Source organism: Parus major, chromosome 7 (genome assembly GCF_001522545.3).
Source record: "Parus major isolate Abel chromosome 7, Parus_major1.1, whole genome shotgun sequence".
Classification (NCBI taxonomy): domain Eukaryota; kingdom Metazoa; phylum Chordata; class Aves; order Passeriformes; family Paridae; genus Parus; species Parus major.
In genome coordinates this window covers 3,236,521-3,257,482 of record NC_031776.1, presented here as the reverse complement: position 1 = coordinate 3,257,482, position 20,962 = coordinate 3,236,521, and the positions used below count along the sequence as shown (strand labels likewise).

General features: G+C 41.5%; 1 protein-coding gene and 1 long non-coding RNA gene across 5 annotated transcripts in view; both read right to left on the bottom strand.

Annotated features, from left to right (window-relative positions):
- IKZF2 (IKAROS family zinc finger 2) overlaps positions 1–20,962 on the bottom strand; it is a 112,088-nt gene that overhangs the window by 71,246 nt on the left and 19,880 nt on the right. The gene's annotated exons all lie outside the window — the stretch shown is intronic.
- On the bottom strand, positions 10,430–12,283 carry LOC107207666. The gene is made up of 2 exons (XR_001522867.1): positions 12,001–12,283; positions 10,430–10,589 (listed from the first exon to the last, which is right to left on the bottom strand). It is a non-coding gene; the product is annotated as an uncharacterized LOC107207666 (long non-coding RNA).

Sequence of the window (20,962 nt, the reverse complement as noted above, 5' to 3'; positions counted from 1 at the left end):
TGCAAGGGCAAATTTATGCCACCTAGTTTTACAGATCTAACAGCTAGTTATCCAAGTCCCTCCCAAGGTTCCCTGTGAAGTCAATCCAAAGAAATAAGTGTCTCCAGAGGGCAAATAACTTCATCCCGCTTGTTCTGTGAGATGATGGTTTCTGGAAAAGCCTACAGTACAAGATAAAATTACTAGTTTGGACTAGATACTTCACCTCTGCAAGGCTGAAGTTCCTTGAAATGAACTCCACGTGGATGGCACTATTCAGTGCAGAACTTCACAGATCCTTCCACACAGAAGCCAGAAAATCTTTTATCAGCCATTTCAGCTGAAACCATTTCTTACCAAGACAATGGTCCTTAATCATCTTCAGAGCAAGTCATTCTTGGCAGATAACAAGTAAAGCTGGACCACATTGCTATGCCTCCCCACCTTTGGGGGGGATGCTCAGATGGCCCACCACACCCTCTGTTCTACTTTTCTTGCTTATTTTGGTCCCTCAAAAATCCTCAAATTACATGGCTTACTTGTGCCTTCATTTCCACATTTTACACGTGATGTTCAAGTCATGTTCTTACAATATTCTAGGGCTTGTCTGGCATTGAGAAAGTTTTTAGCCAAGAGTGTTTTATGTTACTGGAATTGCTTATACAAAATTCCCTTTTACAGATTAATTTATGAGAGAAGAAAATCCTGTACTTATTTTAATTACTTTATTGATTCTTGGAAAAAGAAATTCAAACTCAAGCTGGGAAGAAGGAAAGATAACATGCACTTGTCTTTCACATACAGTCAAAATCTTTCCATTGATGCGCTTTTGTAACGCCCAAGATCCACTTTTCTGCTCTAGAGTGGTAAAAAACTGACCCTCTTCTTTCCCCTATTCCCATGAGAGAAACAACTACAGAGAAACAGCAGGAGGGGAAAGAGGGAAAGACAGACTAAACTATGAAAGCTTTCCTATACTACAGCTTTACAACAAGGTTACGTGCATTCACACAGAGCGCTGTACAACAAGGCAGAACCTACTGTTAACTCCCTGTGAAACAGCAAAAGGAAAACCACCATTAATGAAGGGGTAGGATAGATTAAGGAGTCCAGAGAATGGCAGGATTCTGACACATTAGGATGAGGAGAGATTGTCAGGATCTCCTGGTCTGACCTGTCCACTCCCACAGAGCTCCTCTTGTCCATGCCTGCAAAGAAGCCACAGCCTGTTGTCTGTTACCTTTCCCTAAAGCACCGATGCTCTCTCCACTGAAGTCAGGACAGGGAGCTTAAATGTTTCTGATGAGCTTGTTTCACTGCCTAGCAAACAGCAGACCCATTACATACCCAGCTCTTCTGGGGACAGGCCTGAGCTCCAATGGTGTGACCACGGTAATTAATTCAGGACTCGTTACAGGCATGTTGTGATATGCCCTGAAAATGCCAGGACACATGGATGCACTCAGTCACCCATCATGCAAAGCCTTCCTTCCCATCACGCTTCCAGCCAGGACACTAAGCAAGGCCAGGTTTAATCCCAGATTATGAGAGTGCATGAGAGCATACTGCTGGAAAGAACGGATTAACAGAAGCTGGAGTTCCTCCTCACTCCCTCCACAAGTATTGCTAGGGCTGAAGTCCTGCTGCCTGACTCACACAGCTCCCCACACACCCTGAAAGAAACAATCTTCTCAAAGACCTATGAACTGAAATAGAAAAGAAACCCTGTGGGTTTGCTGACAGGGGAAAACAAAAAAACCCAAACAAACAAAACCCCCAAAAACAAAGAAACAAAACAAAAAGAAGACAAAAGAAAAGATCCTAAAAGAACACATGCTTGGATATTTTCTAGGACTTCCAAAAAAAAAAAAAATAATGGAGAAAAATCACTTTCTTAAATTTAAAAGATTCTTACTAGGTAATTCTTATAAAAACTAGTTACTACTCAAGAGAGCTGTATTGGCTATGTTCTAAATCAGAGCAGCAACATAAAAACTGGAAAACTAAAAAATCCTCTTGCAGAAAACACTGTGTTTTAGCTTTTGAGCTCTGTTTTTTCACAGCTCCAGGTTTTCATCTGATTTTTGAAGCCCAGCCTGGTCACACAACCAGAAGAACAGGAATGCACAGCCTGTGGTAGCAAGGACATGAGAACAAGCAGGCAAGGGATGAGGGTTCTATCATTTCCCTGCTCCAGGAATGGAACTACACCATGGCAGCACCATGCAAACCTGGGTCCTGATCTGAGGGATGGAAAAACAATCACTTCTTCCTACAGCAAAACTGTGAAGGATCAACAGGTTTTCTGTACGATTTAAGGAATAAAAAAAAAAATAAAAAATTAAAGACTAGTTGGCTTTTATTAAGAATGGTTGCTCTCAGATTAGAGGTTACATTATCACCAATTGGTTTGAGTTCTTTGGTTGCTGCCTGAGCAGAGCTGGGAAACAGATTTGTACTCCCTGCAATAAATTATTGACTGCTATGGCTCTCAGGAAGGCCGAGGTGTGGTCCTTGCTGGCAGGTGAAAGAGTGTTTGTTTTCCAGCCTTTCCCCCAACTGGAGGAAAGGTGCTCATAAAGTAAAATGCAGAAGAAAAGCCAAAAGTGAGAGCCAGGATTCCCATAAGTGACTTTTTGGTGTTCAGTGCACACACAGCTTTTGACCACGTTAAACCATGGAAGCATCCTGAGAGCATCAGGGCACCCTGCAAGAAACACAGGGGTTGGAGACATCTGTGTGAAAATGCACAGAGCTGGCTGACCTTTGCTACATCTCCTTCTCCAGAGCCACAAGTAAACATCATCAGGAATGCAGAAAGCACAGATCACACGCACACCACACAGAGCAGCCACACAGAAAACACGGAAAGACCACTGTGGTTGTACCAGGCCACTACTAACAGCCTCTAAAGGACATTCCTGTCCTGTGTTCAGGTGGGATTTAATCAACTGTCTGCCTACCACCCATCCTGGAAGCAGGCAAGGAAATATCCTTACCCCTGTACTTCCTTGGGAAGGAAAATGAAACAGAAAGGTGAAGTAGCTTAAGTCTACCCTGTGATCCAGAAGTAGATTTCACCACCTCCTGCCTTCCAACCCAGCTCTCATTCCTGCAGACCACAGCACCTCTCAGATCTGTTCCAGGTGAGCAGATTCATACCCTAGAGGAGGAAAAGTCATAGAGAGGGACTCTATGACTCTAAGAGCCAGGAGGGACTCAAGGATTCAAAGGTTTGGTGTGATTTATAACCAGCACCCTGGGAATGGTAAAGGCTGATAAAATTTGAAAGCAAGCAAAGTAAGAGCATAAAATTGGAACAGGAGCTAAGATACTGTTTTAAATGTGATGACCTGACTGCAAACATCAACTCCTTTCACACTTCCCCAGTGCCCTCAAAAGCCTTCAGACACAAGGCAATTTGTATTTCATTCATGATTCCCTGGTACTACAACAGTTAACATCTCAGCACTCTTTCCCCATGTTTTGCCTCCTATGCAGCAAAATATTAGTTAAAAATTTTATGAAAAAATCCCAGCTTTATCAATGTTATCATTCCTTAGAGCATTGCCAGTTCAAAACCCCAAAGGATGTAAAATTAAATGCCTGGTGTCCTTACATCTTGTAAAGTATTTTCTAGGGGTTTTGGTTGCCGAGAGCTTCAATGACATCAGGCTGTTCAGAGTTATCCTTCGTGGGTGTTTTCATCATTCTGACCTCCTGTTCTAAAACACAACTGCTAATTCCTCCACGTTAGAAAAAGGACATTTTAATAAACCTGACAGCTTTACGTTGTATCATTATAAAGCAATGCTCCTTGCTAACTCCTGGCTGTGAAAAGTTGGACCTGACACTAAATCGTAGGCTCTGGAAACAAAAAAGATACCATGGCTAGACTTAACAGCAGTTAGCATAAAAATTTCCAGGTGAAACACTCCATGGTCAGAGGCTCTCAAAAAGAGCATACTGAACTTCAGAGCCCTGAAGTTACAGGTTAATTTCAGTACTTGGTAAATCTTAAATAAAGCCTCCATGTGAGCCTTTTTAGGATTGTGGCCCTCATATGTTTCTAACTGAAGAAATTAAAACTATCATTATATAGCTCTGGAAAAGGCTTATTCCCAAATAGATCCTACTTACAGGTCAAAATTCTACCCTGTCTTGTTTACATGCAACTCCTATAAAAAAAATTAAATACCATGCCCTGAAGATCATAGGACTGTGCAAGTGCCCAGAGGCTCCTGAGCATGTTCAGCCTGGAGGTTCCTCTGAGCAGCATCTGCTGCCCCCTTGCTCTCCTGGGGGCCAGGGCACAGCCACGGTGCCAGGGCTACCCTGGGAGGGTTGACACCCAAAACCTGTGCATGGCCAGCCCTCCCTGCCCGTACACACCAGCTCATTTAGAGCCGGCCCAGAAGCTGCATTCACATCTCTGACCACACTGCAGATGTACTCTGAGAGAGAGGAACAGAACCCTGAAAGCCTTTGGAAGCCCTTGAACTCGAATTTCAAAGTCAAACTTTGTGCCTATCACAGGCCTGATAAATTAGCGGATCCAGAAAAATGAGTTTCTACAGAAATAAGAACTGTGCTGCACTTGAGTTAATTTAAGAGTTAAGGTTTTCAAGATCACTGGCATTTTTTCTGTCTCCTTGAAAACACTGCCTCAGCCATACCTTGGTGTGCCAACACAGGTGAAACCAAAATGTCAATTTTTTAAATCAAAATCACCTGTCAGGATAGAGTGTGGCATTTCCTGCTGAAAATAGTTTTCAGTTTCTTTTGATAAAAAAAAAAAATACATTTTTGTTTGTTTTAATGCTCTTTATGAGGAAGCCAATCTGGCTGGCAGCCCCCTCCCTCTCCACGCTGCTGCTGAATTTTGATTGCGTGGGGAAGGCGGGATGGTTGTTAACCTCTGTATCATCGGGTCAGCATCACAACAACATGCTCCTCCAGCAATCCAATGACCTTCTGTCACAGCATTCCTCTACCTCCACTTGTTTTTCCAAGTTTAATTAAAATCCACTGCAGTTTTTTTCCCATCTGCTCTGAGGGGTTGAATGTCTCAGCCATGTTTCTGCTTCTGGAAAGCAGCAGGAACAGAGGGGTTAATGCTCTGTATTCAGAACAAAAACCACAGAGCTGAGGCAGATCTGCACTCATCCAATCCATTCCCTGACAAAACTTGTTGCTAGTCCTGTCTGCACCATCCTAGATCTCCCAGGTTTCACTGGCTTCTAGCCAAAAGTGTCGTTTTACTCTCATAATGAAGGGGGCCAGAAGGATTTATCTTTCCCAACCTCTCCCTACATTATGTCCATCCCTGCAGAGCAATCTTCTTGTTTTTCCACATTTTCTTGCAGTCTGAAACCCTCCCAAGGGCATATCCCCAAGGATCTGCTGAGATGGAGGGCTTCTCAGCTTACAGCTTCTGCCTACAGTGCTGTATTTAGCCCATTAAAAATCCCAATAAGGTTACACATAAAAGCTCCTTCAAAGTTTTGGCCCTGACACTTTACTCCTCACCTTCTAAATCAAGTTATGCCTTATTTGAAAATCTTCAGAAATTGTTTGGAGGAGTGAATGACCTATTCTGAGGCTTTAAAATTAGATCAAAAGTATAAAGTTGCTTCCTCCCAAGCCACTGTATTACTAAACAAGGAAACGGTCACATAATAAAATTTCCACAAGAAGAATGGAGTCTGTAAACTGAAGCTGTCACAGGTGAAGGGGGGGAAAAAAAAAAAAAATGAAAAAAAAAAGGGCTGATGCTGTAGTATTTATTGTATTTATTAAAATCCTGCAAGCTAATTCAACAATATACACATTACAGTTCCCACCTTCAACTTGTGTCACCCGAACTGCCTCCCCCAAAACAACTGCCCCTCCCAAAAACCCAAACCTGCATGGTTGAACATTCTCCCTAGCCACTAAGCCAGGCTAAGAGACTCAGGTTAAGGGTTAAGGGGGGAGATACCTTGAGAAAGTGTTTTGCCTTGATCTGTTCAAGTTCTATGCTACTCTACTGAAGTCTGAGGTTTACAGGCAAGTACAAAGTCTGACCACTGGATCTCTCCTTCCCCTTTTCCAGTCTCTTTTCTCCCTATAATGTATCCTCAGTTAGTCACAATAATCCCACTGACTCATTAAAGCCCTCCCAAAGAATGGAAAACACACCTGAAAAGCAATAAAAAAAATATTAAATAAAAAATAAATAAAAAATTCCAGCCCTATATAATGATATGTCAGGTTTCTCTGACAGGTTTTTTGCCCTGGGCCTGGAAGACTAATCCAACATTAAATTGTTCTCCTGTTGGCCTGTGAAGAAAACTCAACAGTAAAAAATCTGCAGCTGGAGCTTAAATAATCCCACTGACAAGGAACAAATACCTGTTCTTCTAACATGGCTGCTGTGACTCCACTGGCTCAGTCACTACTAAAGCTGGAGTAGAAACCTCCCTTATTTTTAGGTTAAGTGAGCAAATACGAATTTGAAAGCAGGGGGAAGGATCCTGAAGCCCGGAAGCACTATTTTTACACATTAATTGCTGATAAAACCACACTTATGGAAAGAATGAACATCCATTGTTCCCCATTGCCATGGTCTACTGAAGAGAATCTCAGCTAGATCAAGCCTGCCTTGAGTTTTACTGTGTTTTGATTCCAGCTTTGATAAGGTCGCACCTTAGAAGAGCCATGCATAGTGTAACAGATGGGGATAAAGCTTTCAGCTATTCCCAGACTCTGCTAATAGCATTTCTAAGAGAAGAAAAATCAAAATTTTTTTATATTTATATAAATAGGTATGGGTTTTCAAGTTACTTAGGCTCCCACCTCATCCCACCAACCCACACAGGGATGATTCTGCTGCAGTGGAGGCTGTGACAGCTGAGAGTGCAGGGGAAAATACCCCCTCAGGCTGGAGGAGCACCTACAGCTGCTTCCCCAGGGACCAGGATCATGCCTGCCTCCCTCCTAAGCCACAATTCTCAGGAAAGCAACTCCAGTCATGAGCTCTGAAACCCCCCCAGGTCCCCAGACCTAACACTGACACTCCTGTAGTGTCAAAGACCTGTTTGTGTCCAGACCTTTCTTCCAGAATAAGCCAGCCATCCCCCACTGCTCTTCACACCTGGCACCAATTTCACACTGTGAATTCACCCCCCTGAAGCCTCAGGCTCTGCCTTCAGGCCCTTCCTACTGCCAGCTTGGGATCCAATCCATCTTGGGTGTCACTGGTAGGACAGCAGCAGTGTCAGCTACAGGATATACTACAGAATTAAAAAAAAAAAAAAAGAAAAAAAAAAGAAAACATAGAATAGTGAGGTAATGGTGACCTAATTTCCTAGACTGGCTGTCTGCTAACCACAACTTTAAGGTTTCAGAGACTTTGGCTCACTATCAGCTTGCACTAAAAATGCCTTCTCTGCAAACCAGAAATAAGCCTATTATGTTGTTTTCAGATAATACCATCAAAAAAAAAAAAAAAAGAAAAGAAAAAAAAAAAGAATGCCACAAACTTGCATCCCTATGAATAACAAACCTAAAACCTTTTTTATTCACATCAAACTTTTACAAGGAATAGGACCTATTGTATAGAAAGGAGCTTAACTCTCATCTATCACAAGAATGATGCTGTCACAAAAATGACCCCATACCAAAATTTCTACAACACAGAATTTAACTTTCAGTGAATTATGCTAGAAAGGCCTTCAGTTTAGTATCACTTTATATCTGGTAAAGAGATAAGAGCATTCTACATTATTAGCCCTAATGCAGAAAATGGCTGTAGTGGGAAAGTTTTGGAAACTGCATGCCACAGGAATGAAATGCTAGCATAATGTGGACAGCAATGTGCTTAAGACTGTGGCAGCTGGACCGAGGCAGGAGAGGTCATGCTTAGCAAAGCCTCTGGAATTCCCAGGGATGGTACTGCAGAGACATGAAGGAATTTCTCGGGATGTTGCATACTCAGAGTGCTAAAAAGCAGAAGGTTCTGCACCAGACGGTAACAGCTAAGGTGAAAAGTTTTGGAAGATCTATGGAGGAGCCTATACAATAAAATAGAGATAAGGGCAGGAGCCAAAGGGTGCCAAAAGTAAAAATATTTCAGGTTGAAATGAAATAACAAGACAATTCCGGAAGTCAGTTTAAACCTCTATTTAAAAATACACAGGTAGTTATTTACTTATAAAAGCTCATGTCTATTTATGTGTTGGACAGTAGTATAGCAAGACCAGAATGTGGTTGTGGTCCACTCTCCCCTCACAATGCTTCAATGTATAACATTTGCACATCACTTTACAGTTGCTAAAAAGCAAAGTAATGAAATTAAATTGAAAGAGGACTAGATCAGTGAAGGAACAGAGCCACCGTATGTCAAGTGATGTTTGATAGATGTGAGCTTGAAATAGCTTCATCAGTTTACAGCCATATGTGCCTACACTGTTCATGCTTGGGGGTTTGTGTGCACAAGTGCTCAAAACCACAACTCAGCACACCAGACAGAGAAAAAAAACCCAGATGAGGCTGCATTTATGTGGGTCACAAGACTTGGTAAAGATGTTTGCTCTGGAAACTAAAACAGCTATAGAAAAGCTGCAGAGGAGAGGAGGACAAAAGTCTAGCCAAGTTTAACATGGGGTTTAAGGAATCTGAGACAGAGATGCCTCCTCCAGGACTATGGTCAGTGAGGCTCCTCCATTCATAACCACAGATCATGGCAGAAATGTGGCTGAGAAATGCCAGTACCACACAGAGGAACCAGTTAAGGAGCAAAGTATGGGGTTAATCAACAAGGCTCTTAGGTGAACACTGAAGTCTGGTACCAGCCCAAGGGGCTTGCTGGTGTCTTCAGACCCCTGGGGAATGAGGAGAGCATTACTCAAAGGTAGACAAGCACATAAATGTTCATATAATCAAAGAACAGCTTATGTTGTAAGGGACCTTAAAGATCATGTGGCTCCTACTCTCTTCCATGGGCAGGACCACCTCCCACTATCCCAGATTGCTCCAAGCTCCATCCAACCTGGCCTGGAACACTTCCAGGGATGGGGCAGCCACAGCTTCTCTGGGCAACCTGTGCCTCACCACCCTCACAGGGAAACATTTCTTCCCAATGTCCCATCTAACCCTGCCCTCTGTCAGTTTGAAGCCATTCTCCCTCGTCATGTCACTCCAGGCCCTAGTAAATAAACTCTCTCCATCTTTCTTGTCAGCTCCCTTCTAGTACTGGAAGGCTACAAAAAGGTGTCCTTAAAGCTTCCCTTTCCCAGGCTGAACAATCCCAATTCTCCCATCGTTTCCTCACAGCAGAGCTGCTCCATCCCTCTGATCATCTCGGTGGCCTCCTCTGGATGGCTTCAACAGGTCCATGTTCTTCCTGTGCTGGGCCCCCAGGGCTGGAGGCAGCTCTGCAGGTGGGGTCTCACCTGAGGGAGGCAGAGGGGCAGAATCTCCCCCCACTTCTGCCCACACTGCTTTTAGTGTGGTTCCAAAATCAGATCCAAGACATTTGCTAATACTGATTAACTTGTATAAATCCCAATTCACTTTCTCAAGGGCAAATTATTATTATTCCAGAAGCAGTCCAATGAAAAACAATCAGGGAAATGCCAAATACCAAACCCTATACATTAGCAAGAACAACTGAATGAGGCAGGTTGATTCCCAACAGAAGAGACAATTTTGAGGAGACCTTTTTGAGTTTTTTTATCAGTACAGGAGGGACAGACATCATTCACACGCCAACTGTTTCACAGGGCTAAAAGGTCCAGAAATGAAGCAGCAGTGTAAAAAGAAGAACAGAAGTACACAGATTTGTTTCAATGCCTGGTTAACTCAGGCAAATGTAACTTGAAGAAGAAATCTGAAGTTTTTAACTGAGCATAAAGCAGACTTGCTAAATGGCAGTCCTGGATGAATCTGCCTAAGCTCCTGGATCTAGTGGTTTGTGTTGGACCAGTTGCTGCTGAAAATCCAGCCAACAGCAAAAATTCCAGATCCAGGAGCTCAGAAAGAATAAAAGACAGTGAACACAGTGCACCTGATACTCCTTTCAGAAAAGTGAAAAAGAAAATTATTCCAAAGACTGAGTCCTTTCCCTAAAATGTCCTCAATTTTGCTAGTTACACCACCATCAAGCAGACAAAACCATCAACTTTGCTCATTTGCACTGCACTAAGAACCTCAAATGCTACAGACCACTGAGAGGTTTTAAGGAAAACAGGAAATTTACCATTCTTATCACATAGCATGTTCTATATCCAGCAAAATATTAGGAAAGCCCTTGGTCTCTCAAAATATCCCATATCTAAATGGCAGTCATGAGCTCCTCTAATGTGCCACAGCTGCTTCCAAAGTGATTATTCCACAGAACTACCCAGAGAACAAAGGAAGACACTTCTCTGATTCCTGGCTTTTAAATACATTTTTCTCAGCTCAACTGTTCTACTTTCTCCCAGCTTTATTGCAGAAAAATCCTGATGGCATCATGTCTTTCCAGTATTGCTCATGTGGTATTTACAGGATGCTTCTTTACACCGAGGTCTGTTTGCACACATGGATCCCAGGTGCCATTTTTCAGACTGCCTCCATGAGACAAATTCCTTGATAAGAAGAAAAAAGACACGTGATGTTCAGTCTTCCATTTCAAGGAAACAACCAGACTTCCTTCCTGTTTCCAAGAAGCCCTTGTAGTGATAGTAACCCAGCAGCCAAAATAGGTGTAGATGTGGAAATTAATTTGCTAGGACTGATCCCCATTTGTCACACTATCCACGAGGCAATGAATTATCACATCCCAAGAACCCATCTCAGGGTGAGCACATACTAATCTGTGGTGAATCTTACGCCCTCAAAAACCCACCAAACCACTAAATTATATTCAGTGCATATCCATGAACAACTTTGTATTGTTTGGGTCTGACAGACAAGATATCTTGAGGTAAGGGTGGTTGGAATGGCCTCTCCCGAATATCTATAGATAGATGTTCCGACAGAAATACATCTCCTAGAAAAACCCAGATTTTCTAGGCCATATATACCAAAAAAATCTCTTGTAGTAGTTCCTTCCAGTATGCACCTCAGATGTGATCAAAGCTGAGAGCATTGGCAAATTCCTACTACAAGCAATTAAGGAATTCAGTAAGTTCTAAATGTGCATCCAGAAAACTTTTGACACTTAAAGGTATGTTTTCAAAGCAGCTCATGGGAGGTACATGCACAAATCCCATTATTTGATAACAGGATTAGTGAACTGTGCTTTGAAAATATAACCCAGACTGTTTTGGCATTAACAGACACATTTACAGATCTCAAAAACATTAAAATTTATTCTTTCTACTAACTACTGTTCGAAAATTCCAGGTAGCCAGCTCCAATTAATCCCTTCTCTCATCTTCTACCTGGGCAGCATATCCTGTTTGACAGAATTTATAAAGGAGGAATGACCAAACTGAATTTTGAACATTGGAGTGAATTCTTCATTTCAACCATATTACAGAAGAATGGCATTTGTTTTCTTCTTATGGTAAGCACATGGGGAAGGAAACAAAACCAAGTTTTATTATGGATATTTACATTAAATAAAAATGATTGCACATTTTAGAAAACCAAAAACCAGTAGTTAGCGAACTAGAATATCAGATGTTCTAAATCAGAAGCCCTTATTAGATCTGTACTTATGTCCCTTCATACAAAATGAAAATTTGGCACCAGATGAAGGGCTTTCATCTGTACAAGCATCTTTCATAAAAATTAAAGCAATCTTGCCAGCATACTTACACAAAGCTTGCAGGAGGTTTTATTAAAAATAGTATGTGGTTTAGCCAAAAATTCCCACAGCCATGAGAATTTCAGTGAGCCAAGGGAGAGTTAAATCTCCAGTGGTTCAGATGTAATTCTGAACATTGATTTCTGCTGCTATTCATTCATCTGAAATGCAGGCATCTGAAGACTTTCTTTTTTGTGCTATCATGTGGCACAGCAAATGTAAAGAGAAAAACTTTTAGTCCTCACCATCTCCAAGCTATCCCAGTTCTGAAGTCAAATTCAGAGCAGCTCATCCAACTAAATGGAGTTCACAACCTTGCCTTCATGTACCCCACCAGGGTTTCCTGCAGGCAGCTGCTTCCTTGCTATAGACCTAGCATAGGTCTTGCCAAGGAAAATTCTGGTTTTCCCACTGAAGCTCATGCCAATCAACAAGGTAGCAAACTCATGCTGGAGCTGCACAAAGTCACAAAAAGAACATGGAAAAGACATTTCTGCTGCACAACTGCGCTGTGATCCATTAAAAGGGAGTGCTGGTGTACACGTACGGCCTTCACAGGATTTGGCTGGGATTTCAGAGTAGAGAGGGTCTACCACCAGCCTTGGAATGTGAATTTGAGAAGATGAGGAAGGCGTTGCTTGAGGCTCAGACAGGCACACAATTGGTGACCCCTACAGAGGTAAAAGGTGCCTCGTTGCCCTACGTGACTCTCAGCCCTCCGCCATCAGGCCATCGTGCCATATGATCCCATTCAGAAATGTGTCAGACTCCTGCCCACATTCTGGCAGAAGCAAAAGGGTAACTGCTTCATTCCTAGTCTGCTGCTTCTCGTGACAATTTTGTAAGTTTAATTAGCTTGCCACACTGCCTGGTATTCACCCCTTCCTGTACTGCTCAATGGGCCCAATCCCATTCCCTTTCAAAAGGTTTAATTTATCAAGTGGGCTGGATGTGGCAGAACACACCTTCATTTCCTGACAGAGAGGAGAGATTCCCACACTAGTCTGAAATGGGAGGTCCCGAAATGGAAGATATCTCGTGTCTGAAGCACAGACCTCTGTGTGGGCCAAGCAACCCCCTGATCATCAGGCTGATGAAACAGAATCAACATTTCCCTTCTCCACTGGAAACACTTTACCTGCATGATCACGTCATAGCTCATGCCTTTTTCCTAACTTTATGGTGCTGCTGGCCGAGAGACATCTCATATCACTTAAACCCAGCCTATTCCTCTTCTGTCATTTCCAGGCATGCAGGTTACAGTGGAAATTCAGTCCCCACCCTCTGACCCCACACTCCCACGTTTCATCTCATTTTCGTTGTTCCAGCCCAAATGTGGCAACTCTTCCTGTACAATTTTCTGACTTTTTCACGTTGATATTGCCCTTTGACATGAATTGGAAGAGACATAAGCACCTCCCCATTTCTAATGGCAATTCCTTAATGGATGTTTGAAACAAATCTGGTTTAGGACTGAAGGATCTTGCCATCTTCTTGTAGCTTGATAAATCCCATCTTTTATAGCCTTCTACAGTCTTTCACTTAGACATTTTCTCATGCACTTTGAAAAAGCTGTATCAATTTCTATCTTAGTTAAGCTAACAGCATACTGTAGCATACCAGCTACAGTACCAAAATGCAAATAGATTAGGTATACTTTAGTCCTTGTTTCCAAGATAAATATATTTTATTAAAGAGGAAGACATGGTGAATCAATTCATAATCAAGTGATGTAATCTTCTTTTAAAGTTGGAGTTTAAGAAAGCAACCAAGAAACTTCAGTTTAAATATTGTAGCTAATCTTATATTTGGACTTCTCAGCTGTTTTCTAAACAAAAACTATTAGCCACAGAGAGTAGTGATTTTGCAAATAAATGGAAGCTTTATAGTAGATTAGGCACTTTTTATTACCTCAGGGGATAGACTGTGCACTTATTTAAAAAGCTTAACATTCATTTATTCACACATTTGTTTTACATGTTAATACATTAAAGATAATTAACAGCTTCATTTTCTAAGTGATTTTTAAATTCATTACTCATGTCAACCTTATCCTGAATACAAAATGGAATTGGCATCAACCTCTCAAACCAGTTTTTCTTCACCAGCTTGCAGAGGAGAACAAATCTTTCTGCTTTTCCACCTACTAGCCGCCTTACCCACTTTGACTGAACTCTGAATAAACTGAAGAAAATATCCCCATACCAACAGAAAAAGCAACAGCTACAGTAATAAAGCACTTTCAGCAATAAGCTCTGCTTTTAGGTGCTGATTTTTGTGACATCCCCAATTTTAGTAGCTAGACACTCTAACATTTCAGCAGCAAATATTTAAGCAGCACTTTTGCTGTTATTTAAGTGATTTTTCTGTTACTGTTGATTTATGTTTTAAAATAGACCCTCTCAATTTCAAAGTTAAGCAGGGTTTAAAAAAGTTATTGAATCAAACCTGAAAATCCAATTGACATTTTAAAACTTCCTTTTTAAACTAATGGATATTTATGTTCTCTGGTATTCAGCTGGCTCAGACTGCCTTTGGACAACTTTAGTTGCAGTTTCCTGAAGGCATCTTAAGGCATTTTCCCCCTCATCCTCTCTTTTCTTTCCTCAGTTCTCTGCACTATTGAGGTCACACTAATCCAGCTATAGTTGCTCACATGACTTTTGTTCTGAGAGATGCCAGTGGCTACTGTACCGTCCCTGTGAGTGGTACTTATTAAATTACGCCTCTGTAGACATTGATTTATTAAAAAAAAAAAAAAAAAATCCCCGGGCTTGTGCAAAATAAGTGTTAGCTAAGAGGAAGTACACAGAGTTTAATGGACAGGGATGGGCATGTTTTGCTAACTAGCTAATCGGACTCAGAAAAGCATAAACCCATATAAAACTTCCTGGTAAAACTTGGTGCTGTCACAAGCAGCCAGTCACTGGAGTAGAGAGGAGTCCCTCTGGACGCTGTCCTCCTCGCAGCAGCTGCTGCTCCGCGCACTGGCTCCTGTTTGAGGCGGTATTTAAGGCAGCGTGAGCCGCGCTGGGCTGCATCAGCCGGCCGGCTCAATGAGCTTCCCAGGGACACGCACCGGCTACAGGCGCTATAGGATAATCCTGGAGTCCTGCCCAGCATTCCTGCTCCTGCTTTCATAATCACACAGGAATTACCTGCCTCTAATGAAACCTTCATAACCGCGTGTGGAATACTGTTGCGTGCCTAATGCCTATCTTCAGGTGCATAATTAATTGCTCTGCAAGGCATTTTAAGGCGGGGGAAGAAAAGCTCAGCATAAATGCTGATCCAACAGTCTGTAAAGCCAGTGGACTAGAACAGGAAGGCCTCCGAGAGCAGTAGCTTTCAGCTAAGGTCCCTGCTATCGTTATGCAGAGGACTAATTAGGATATTATTTGTTACCATTTGGAGAAAGAGCTTCTGAGTTTGGTTAGAGGTGAGCACTAATCAGCTGCTGAAATCTAAACTGATTATGTCTGAAGTGTCGACAGATGCAGAACTCCCTGAGTGAAGAATGAACATGTGTCAGCTTTTTGAGACGAGCTAGGGGAATACTTGTTTAACTGAAAAAAAAAAGCACATTATTTAATACTATGCAACAATCATGCACAAACGGAATGAATCATATGGAGAACAGTGGGATAGAATGTACCAGTCTAACACATAAAAATAATTATGTCAAATGTCCTTTTTCTTCTCAGCATAACTGAACTCTTTTCCCACTGATGCTATTCTCTGAATTGTGTCGCCAGGGGTAAGAAGGGACAAAAAAAGGCCAAACCTCCCAGAGTTGTCAACAAAGCATCCTGGTTCACTGCTCCCTAGAATGTACATTTACACTGTTATTTAAACAAGCATTATAAATGAGTTCTCCATTCCTCAAACATTTATCTCAAATCCGTCCCCTGATCCCAAAATGATCTCTGCCCATTTTCACACAGTAGCCTACCTCTACCCAATATTATCTGCACACAACAAAACAGCAATCTTTGCTCTAAGGAATTAAGTAGGGAATTTCACAGAAATACTCCCATTCCTGCTCCAAGGCAATCTGGAAGTAGCAGAAAGATCATAGTTTTAACCGGGACAGACATGCTGGCAGGCAGGGAGGACTGCCTAATTTAGAAGACCCTAAAAATTCATTAGATTTTGCCAGAGGGACACTCCATCCTGTTTTCAAAATGTCATGGGACTGAAAGGGAATAAAACCCAACCGCTTTACTTTGATCTTCTCCCCAAGAGCAGCAGGGTCTCATTCAATGTATTTAGTAGAGTCAGGACTGAACAGTTCAGCCTCTAAGAGGAATAAGCATCAACACTGCACTGAATACAAGTTATGCAAACACATTAGTATTTACAGGACTGAGGCTTCAAAGACAAGATTTGAGAAGTGAAAAGAACAGAGGGATAGAGAACCAAAAGTGGCACATTTCAGCATAATCACCTGCTCACACAATTACCAGATAGAAGACAAAGCATTCGCAGTCATCACGCTTATTGCATTAAACAAGGCAACAACTTGCACACTTATCCCTGTCTGCACTTTGCTGGACCACATGGCTAACAATGTGCAACAGTTCCAAATACTCTATAATATGATGAATTATAAAGACACTGCAAAAGCATCTAAACTACATAAGGTGCTGAGCATATATATGGAAAAGAGACAGCCCATATCCCAAAAAGCTTTAATCCTCCTGAAAATTAAAATCCAAACAAACGTGTGGGTTTGAAATGTCATTGTTCAGCACCAGCCAATGAGATATTCCAGTCTGAGTTTCTGAACCATCTGGTAAAGCATCACAACAGCTTTAAGCATCCAAGGATCTGTCAGGGGCTTTAGTTTAGAAATACTAATAATCCCATCATGTGCAGCTCCTGCTGAATGGAAGATATACCTACTCAATGATTTACTCCCCATTCCTTTACCCAACCGCACAAGGGAGAATCGGCCTGAACAAGACCCGTTAATATTTCTTCATCTGAATGCAGCATTGCTCAAATTATTTGAGAACTATTACCCAGAATCACAGTTCTTTACCTTAAAAGTCCCAGTGAAGACCTTTGGGGGGTCAAAAGAGAAGAACAATTTCCAGGAAAAGCATTAAGAAAGTATTTTACTTTGAACTACTTAGTTCTCCAGATTTTATGCTAGTGATTTCTTCCATTCTTACCATTTACCTTGACTTTTACAGGTGACATTTAGGTCAAGGAAAAAGAAAAAACGGGGGTGGGGGGAGCTTCATGAAACACATTTAACAGCTCTACACAACCCACAAAGCAAAAAACACTGGTCTGGTGAAATGAACTCATAGCTGGAAGACAGGCGTTTCAGCTTGGTCGCTGTCTCACCGTGTGCCACTGACCAAGCCACTCAGACCAACTCTTCCAAAGTCCAACTGTGTGCATTCCTGATCCGCTCAGACACCGTCCAGCAATCTCTGCCATCCCTAAAAGTCAGGCCTGCAACATCCCAAGGGAGGCATTCCAAAGATACAGGTGGCTCTTGCTAAAAGAGAGAGGAAGCTCTTCCTCCACCTCCATTCTCTGAAGGTTCAGAGAATGATGCCTGTTTATCATTGGAGAGGGTTTTGAGGGCTTGGCATGAAATACCCTTTTGGAAATACATCCATAACCTGAGGGTGCTAATAAAGGGGTCTGGAGTTCTTTTTTCCTTTTAATCCTAATAGGGTTTATGACACCTCTACAAGCATGAATTTAACTATCATTTTAGTTATATATATATATAATTACCATTTAAGACTGTTAGTCCCAACATGAGGCTTGGGGTCAATGTGTTGCACTTGGGAGACTTTGATAAAGTTAACAGAAATGGAAAAATGAGGTGACACAGACACCTGAATACAGCACATCTCAAGTGCTGTTATTGCCCACAGGCTGAGAGCAGCTGCTGACTGCTTTTCAGACCAGCAGTTTGCAGTCACTAGAACATGGGATACTCCTAGGGGGGCACACACACACAAAGAAAGAAACAAAAAGCTGTTATTAAATAGTCTTAAATTCACTCCGTGAGACTTACATGCAAGACAGCATTCAGTCTGGAAATTAGACAAAAAATATTGAAAACAAGCACTTTTTAGAAGAAACCAGCCTTTGAAAATAGCCTCACTAGAAAGGCACTCTAAGCTCAATACACAAACTCTTCAGGGAAGTTGTTTAAAAACGCTTTGTACACAGCCAATTAACTCCAACTTATTGATTGAGATGGCATCTCTTAATTGTTCGGTTTGTTAAATATTTCTCTTTGAAGAATTTTCTTTCCGAAAAGCCACTTACACCAATTTCTGTAACTTGCCACTCAAGCTATCAGTGGACACATAAGAGTTATATACATGCTGATGAGCTTTTAGTAGTTAAAAAAATCCAGCAGCAACAACAGTAAGAAAAAAAAGTGGTTTGTTTTTGAAAACCGCACTGGAAAATAACCACTTACAGGTAGTTCTAAATAGAGACTTGTGAAGTAAAGACAAATGCAACCGAGAGCTAATAAAGCCCTATCTGTTAAACTCGGCATCCTGTGAGCTGATACCGGGCTTTTAGCACTCACTTTTCTACAAACCACTGGAAAAAAAAGGTAATGGGTAAAACAAAAAGATGTGATAAAGTCTTCCTATTTCACTGAAAAGCCACATGTCATTGGCATGACTTCAGCAAACCACTGCACAAAAATCAGCTGTCAATCAGCTGCTGCTTCTGTATCACAAATTGTCCAGAGAGGAGAAAAAAAATATATATATTTTCAAAATTAAGAATCAGTGATGTATAAAAGGCATTAATCAGTATGAAGACCAAAGAAGTGAAGCCAGTTACAAGGTATAGAATTAAGAAGAGTCAAAACTCACAAAGTGTCAGTCCTTGCTAAACTCATACACTACCAGCATCTGAGCAAGAGGGACAGTTTTAGGTAAATGAAGAACTATTTTTTATTGAAAGTACCCAGTATAGGGTTCATGGCCTTAAGGAAAAAACCTCAAATTCACCAGACAAGAAGTCAATGCTGAATGAAAACCTACTGAACACAACTGACAAGATCTTTCTTTTGCTGGCATCTGGGTCTTCTCCTGTTAGCATCCAACTTTGCACTTTCCAGTGAGAACCAGTGAAAGGCAAGTGTCCCCATAGTCAGGCCATGTGTGAAAGCTCTTTCCATACAGGATCACAGTGAGAGAATTTACCATGACAATAGCCTTGAATTATTCTAGAGCAGCTACAGAGATGAGAATCGGAGTTTGGCTTCTCAGTGTCCAGTTTTGTTCATCACCAGCTCACCCACACTCCCTGTCTGCAAACAGTAAAACATGTGTAATTCTACCCATGTGGGTATTCCCAAATAAGCCAAGGCACATATGTACCAAATCACAGCCAAAACTCACACTTTACACTTGTTAGACCTCTGGACATAACCTGAGATTCTCAAATCTTAAAAGCAAAGATGTGATAAAGACTGTTTTTTCTCCCTCTCAAAGCTGAAGAGGCTGGTGGCCATCCATGAATTGGATGACAATGTTTTCAGAGGAGGAAAAGGCATATCTAACCAAACCAAGCATGTTTTTTTTTGGGGCAGATGAGAAAGAGGGAAATTAGGCCTAAACAACTATCATGAGTGTAAAAAAAACCTGTCATTAAAAAATGCCCCTTTTTTCAGCCAATAGCTAAGCTGGCTAAAAATAATAGTAATTCAAACTGAAATGGAAAAAGGAGAGTTTTTTGTTAGAAATTATTTTTCAACCAGCTCTAACAAAAAGTAAGTAGAGGAATAATAAAAGCAAAAGACATGGAAATGTAATATTAGACATACCCTGTGTTTTGTGGCTCTCGCTACAGCAATAGCATCTACCTGCTCCATCCACATTTTTCCTTGCAAGATCAAAACCAGTCTGACCTAGCACCTCACTCCAGATAATTTATTCCTCCACAAAGAAACACAAATAATACTCTAACTCTTCCCCTCTCAGCTACTATTTATCGGTTATAATCACCTTCACTCCTAGATAAAGTATGTTTCATGCATCAGGGGATAACTTACAGCAGCAATTCAAAAATGTTTGCCCAGCTAGGGAAAATTAGAGAAAAAAGGGAAGTCCTGCAGGATGTGCTGGTCTCTGATAGCCAAACCTCTGAACTGTTACATGAAGAACCAAGCCTAAACGAGGAGGAGTGAGGAAAAGGAAATGTACACATACAACGACTTTGCACTTCTCTAATACTTCCTCTCCACTGTTCTCTAGAGAGGAACAAGGCATGAATCTTCACCATCCCCATCTAGGAGAGATGAGACCCTGGCAGAGGAGAGGGAGAATTTCCCCAAGATAAAAAGGGTACTTTTCGTGGGAAAGCAAAGTTCACACTAAAAAGCTTTGCTGGCTCTCAGGATCATGCTAATACTACCTGCCTTGATTTTCCCGACAGAAGAGTCCCACCAGGTAACTGCTTCCCCAGCACAACAAAGGGCATTGAACTTGGAGTTCAGGGAAGTGGGAGAAGGGGGGTGGAGAAGGGGAAACCGGCAGAGTTTCAAATCTTTGGTGTGTATTTATAATGTTGTAGAGAAACTGCATTTCAGGATGGAATGATTATTGATTTCTTAATGGATTACTGCTGCACAAATTTACACTCCCCCCCAAAAACATCAATCTTAGGATAATAATTATAAACCTATCACAGCACATAGAGCATTCTGACTGAGTAGAAACTTATCGCTATCTGCCGGGAAATGGTCAGTTTTCTAATTTCTCCCACTCCAACCACATTACAGCATGGCAAGGAACTATTGAAAAATACATGCTATTATAAAACAAAGTTTGTAATAGCCACAGGACATACCTCCAGTCAACTTTCATTAAATGGACTCTTTTAAACTACTGCCCTTAAGACAGTACCTGATCCATTAGAGAACAAGTTAATTAGTTATTTAAATCCTTTAATGTTATTTTTCTCATTGTAATGAAGCACCCAGCATTGAGTGAGACTCCTTAATGGGCAACATACATTCACAAACCCACACACCCTCACTTTTTCTGCTTACCAGCCTACAGTCAAATGTTTCTGTAACTAAGTAATTTTTTAGCAAAGGCATCCATAGAACAGCTTTGCTACAGGCAGCATCATCTTGCAAAAATGACTGAAATACCACCAAGACTCCCCTTAACTTCAGGAAGTGTCAGACCAAATCACCGGAGATGG